Genomic DNA, 6,033 nt, shown 5'->3' with positions numbered 1-6,033 from the left:
GCTAAATTATGATAGGCTGAGTTATTCATATCTAATACTGGTCTAAGGGGCAAGCCACTTTTGTGTATTTTCGGTAGGCCATATAGTCTTGGTGTAATTGTTCCTGTAGGTTTCAACATTTCGAACACCTTTTCTGAAATAAAACCTCGTTGTTTAATTTCTTTCAATGAATCAGTTAGTTGTTTTTCGATCTTGTCTGCTATGTCGTTTTTCACCGCCAGTTTCTGAAATTTGCTTTTATCATTTAGAAGGGCTTTCATTTTGTTTATGTAGTCATTTTTATCCATGAGTACTATCCCATGTCCTTTGTCCGGTTTCGTGATTAATAAATCGTCATTAGTTTTAAGTTTTCTTAGAGCTTCTGTATGTTTTTCGTCAAAATCCCTTTCGTGTTATGTCTATGATTTACGTATTTAAAACAACAGTCGACTAGTGTTGATTTAAATCTTTCGACACTATCTTTTGATGAAGTTACTAGTTCTGACGTTTGAGCATAAAGATTTTCGAATTGAATTTCAACGTCCATTTTATTTACTGTTTTCTTAAAGTCACAAAACTTAGGGCCTAGTGATAACGCTTCTAACGCAGTTTTGTCCAGCATAACACTAGAGAAATTGTGTACGTACTGTTCTGGATTAGATGGAAATTTCATTTCTGGAATTTGTTTGTCTAGAATTTTCTTGAGTTTCATTCTTTTCTTTTCTTTTCTTGAGTTAACAACCATCTCAACATATTCCAGATATTGTTCCCTTAATTTATCAGGGAGGTCTTCTACAGCGTAAATTCTCTCATTGATATTTTTTACCATCTCGGTAATGTATGAGTTTAGAGAATCGATTTGGTTAAGAGCGAAGCGTTTGAGAGTTCGACCAAATGGAAGAAGCGTTATCACTAGGCCCTAAGTTTTGTGACTTTAAGAAAACAGTAAATAAAATGGACGTTGAAATTCAATTCGAAAATCTTTATGCTCAAACGTCAGAACTAGTAACTTCATCAAAAGATAGTGTCGAAAGATTTAAATCAACACTAGTCGACTGTTGTTTTAAATACGTAAATCATAGACATAACACGAAAGGGATTTTGACGAAAAACATACAGAAGCTCTAAGAAAACTTAAAACTAATGACGATTTATTAATCACGAAACCGGACAAAGGACATGGGATAGTACTCATGGATAAAAATGACTACATAAACAAAATGAAAGCCCTTCTAAATGATAAAAGCAAATTTCAGAAACTGGCGGTGAAAAACGACATAGCAGACAAGATCGAAAAACAACTAACTGATTCATTGAAAGAAATTAAACAACGAGGTTTTATTTCAGAAAAGGTGTTCGAAATGTTGAAACCTACAGGAACAATTACACCAAGACTATATGGCCTACCGAAAATACACAAAAGTGGCTTGCCCCTTAGACCAGTATTAGATATGAATAACTCAGCCTATCATAATTTAGCAAAATGGTTGGTGCAAATTCTTCAACCATTACACAAAGAAATTGTCAGACATAGTGTCAAAGATTCCTTTGAATTTGTGGAGAACATAAAAAATCTATCAGTCAAGAATAAATTCATGATATCACTTGACGTATCATCATTATTCACTAATATTCCACTACTCGAAACGGTTGAATTTATTTGCAATGAACTAACGGCGAGACGCATAGAAACCCCGATTCCCGCATGCGCGATAAAACAGTTAATTCTTAGATGCACTATGAACGTCCAATTCAGATTTGACAATGAATACTACAGACAACTAGATGGAGTCGCCATGGGATCACCATTGGGCCCTCTACTGGCCAATATTTTCCTTGCAAAACTGGAAAATGGACCACTTAAAAGTACAATTACCCATTTACCAACTTACTATCGCTATATAGATGATACCTTCATAGTATTAGAAAAAGAAAATGATAAGCATAATTTACTTAATATATTTAATAACGTTCACCCATCAATTAACTTTACATCAGAAGATGAACAAAATAATAGCATATCTTTTCTAGATGTCCAACTAACTAGAAGAACAGACGGAACTATAAAAAGAAGAGTACACAGAAAGTCAGCAGCTGGTCAATACACTCATTTCCACAGTGCAGTTCCAATTAGATACAAAAGGAACTTAATAAAGATCTTGACACATCGTGCTAGAATGATCTGTTCTGAAGACACTATTGAAGATGAATTGAACAATATTCGGAACCTACTCAGTCTGAATGGGTACCCAATGAAATTCATCGAAAAACATATGACGGTGAAGAAAACAAAGATAAAAATACCCACTGTCCCCAAGAAGGTATTATTCATAAAACTTCAATTCATAAATGACACCATTGAAGAAGTCATGACTCAGAAACTAAGAAGAGCGGTACAAAAACATTCAATGCTGCCAAATTAAATGTCATCTTCTACAACCACCCAAAAATAAGAACATCCATTAAAGACAGACTGCCAGAATTCGCCAAATCTATGTGTATCTATCGTTTCAACTGCTCCTGTGGAGCCAGTTATATTGGGCGTACAATTCGACAGGTCCGTCAGCGCATTACAGAACATCATCCAACATGGCTAAGCAAAGGACAGGTGAAAGTGATTAAAAGTTCTATTCTCTCTCACTTGGTTGACACAGGTCATCAAGTCGAAGTGAATAAAGCTTTTAAGGTTATCTACAATATTCCATCAAATCTACCACATGGTTTACGAGTGCGCCTTTTGCATATTGCGGAAGCCATCGCAATCCATGTTCACAAACCTGACCTTTGCATCCAAAAGAAATTCGTACAACCACTTTCTCTACCCTGGCCTTCAGTATAACATTTCCGTCAGAAGAACTATTTTTCATACTTCTTCCATTTTTATTTTTATTTTAAAATTTTTGTAATTTTGTTTCTATCGCTTTTGAGCCTTATAACTTCTCAACATTCATCTCTTGATTCTTACGTAACTACTATCCTATTGACCATCCGGTAAAATTCTATTCCTTCTTTGTTTCTTATATTACGCAACATAGCAACTTCTTGATTACTTTGAATATTAATAATCCTCTCTCTTCCAATTACTGAATGTTAATTTAAAGGTCATTATGTAATTATTACGTAACGTATCCACTCGATGAGTATTATATGATTATTGTAAAACGTATATATATTAGTGTAGAGCCATGATGAAAAACTAATTGAAAAGAAATATCTTTTAATTATGCAAACATTAATGGTAAAACTATACTGATCTTCAGTACACTGACAATTTACTCATTGTAAATATAATTACAAACGTTAGATCAGATATATTAAAACAAAATACTTTGGAAATATCTAAATCAATATGATCTCTATTTTATTTTCATTAGAGTTTGATAACATGATATAATTACTCAAATTGCATACTTAGATGATTGTGTATATTCTTTATGGAATTGATAAAATGCTATGTAGTTTTTCGTCATGTTTTTCTCTTCTTTTTTTCTTCTTTAAAGGAAATCCATTTAGAAACAAATAACATTGTTTTAAAGTTTTTGAATTACATAAAGGCTTAGTACTTGAAAAAAATTAAAACAAAGTAATACTCAATAAGTATTTAATGGAATACGTTGTATTCAAATTACTTAGATAATTCAACTTTTTAAAGATAAAATTAAGCCGCTGAATATATAGTATGATTGAATATAATGACAATGACTTAAAAATTTTATTTTTGTTTAAACTAAAAGTGCATTGTTGTTTTTTTTTGAAGATAATATATGAAATAAAAGAGAAGTCTCAACTATTATTTATTGAAGCAGAGGGAAAGAGAAATATACAAAAAAGAAAGAAAAATGAAGATTTATTCTTAACTAAGAGAAAAACTGAAGAAGATAAAAGATAATTGAAAGTTCTCTTACCTTTTGTTATCAGTCTATTTAGGCTAAAAATATATTTCACATTTCATTTGACAAATATACGGCCTATTATTAGTTGATCATTATTTGGAAGAATTTTAATAAATAAATGTTGGAAGATTAATTTCAATGTTCTTTTCTAATACTTTCGTTTGATTAGGTGATGCATGGCGTTTCTTTGTGAGATAACTATTTTAATTAATTTATATCAATCAGATGATTGTTCTTTTAAAAAATAAAAACGGAGAAATCTGGCTAACTTCTTTCTTCTGATTTAGTGATTGATTAGAAATTACTATTCAGTAACATATACAATAGAATTCACGACCAATTACGATACCGGCTTACTAATAAGTTAATGTTTTACAGTAGGTTATTCAACTGCACACTCAGTATATGTTTTATTCTCTACGTTTTTAGCACTAGATATTACAGCTTCTTCGTATAGCTTCTGGAAACCTCATCCATAATGTTCACGAAACTTTATGAATTACCATGTTTTTGTGATTGAACCGAGAATATATCAGGTGAACATTTATCTTAAAAACTAACTTATAGGAAGTCAGCAAGTTTTATATACATATGATTAATACTTTTAGACATTAGAAAAAAATGGCTGACAAAATCTGAGACAGGTCAACGAATCCGTTTTGTGATAAAAATCACGACTAGCATTTTGAGAAAAATTCATTTTCCAGTAGATAAAGGTAAGTGGTATTTCATATATTTTACAGACTGTTTCATTTAAAAGAAGTACGATATTTTTTAATAAAGCCTTATATTTTATGATTTCAATCAACGGATATGTCATGCAAAAGAGCTTTAGTTATAAGATATTGGAATATTTCGTGCAATGTCTTTAACTTATTATTAGGATGATGATTTATGGAGATTGAAGTGATTTTAATAGTTGAATCCATGGCGACCTACCTTACATCAACTAATGAATTTAACTATCAAAGTCTTTAACTTAATTTTTTAAATAATAGTTGAAGAAATATCAAATGTCACTATTATTCCGAACGAATTATATATATACTTAAGAATAATATTATTAAACTGTTAGTATTTGTATGCTTAAAAGTTGGTCCACTATCTTCCGATATACTTGTAGGGTAACTATCTGGAAAATAGCTGCTCAATATTAAGATCTGATTGATGTAATACATATTTACCTGGATATTTACGCCCATCACCGCTCGTGGAGGAGCACAGACTTCCAAACAGGATACTCCATCGAACTCTTTTCTGGACAATCCTTCCCAGTTGTTTCCAAGTGCTATTCATTCTTTTGATGTCTACCTCCAATTCTCGACACAATATGTTCTTTGGTTTGCCTCTTTTCCTTCAGACATGAGGATTACAAATCAGAGCTTACCCCGTGATGTAGTTTAGTGATTTCCGCAATGTATGTTCTATCCACCTGAACGGTCTTTCCTTAATTTCGTCTTGGACTTGTTTCTCTTCATATATATATATATATATGAATGTTTCTCAATCTGCTGATTCATAAGGTAATTTTTCTACTTGATCTATTGTTTTGTTTACATCCTCACAGTAATGAAATTAGTTATATAAGCACGAGAAAAGTTGTGATCAACATGGTACCGTGTTAATGATTCGTAGTATAAATCTTTAGTAAAATTTAAAGTATTGGGATGGAAAGATTTTTAGGTATACTCAGAAATGATATTATTCAAACATTTGAAATTGCTGTAATTCCGCGTATGGTCTGTAATGTAGTCATTATTGTAAACATTTTAAAGATAGTATCTTAAGACAGAAAATTATTAATATATCGTATACAAATGGTAATGAATATGTTATGAAAATGTGCTCGTAAAGTTGATTTAGGGTAAAAATCTACACTTTCAGTAATAAGTTTCTTGGTGTTACTTCAAACTATAATGCATTAATATCATGAAGAAAAAGACAGAATTTAGTCTAAGCCATAGCTTTTAGCTTAGTACTTCTAAATTTATATTTTATTCAAGCATAAACTTAATAATCTCCACAACCTTATACTGATCATTAACATGTGCTCATCATTCTCGGAGTTCTAGCGAGAAGCCGTGACCAGTGGAGCTAATCTGTGTCGGGCAGAGACAGGAATCTACCTCAGTACAATGGAAGTTGGTTCCGCAACTTTGTA

This window comes from Schistosoma haematobium, chromosome ZW (genome assembly GCF_000699445.3).
Source record: "Schistosoma haematobium chromosome ZW, whole genome shotgun sequence".
Taxonomy (NCBI): domain Eukaryota; kingdom Metazoa; phylum Platyhelminthes; class Trematoda; order Strigeidida; family Schistosomatidae; genus Schistosoma; species Schistosoma haematobium.
The sequence above is the reverse complement of the archived record's forward strand: the minus strand, read 5'-3'. Positions refer to the sequence as shown.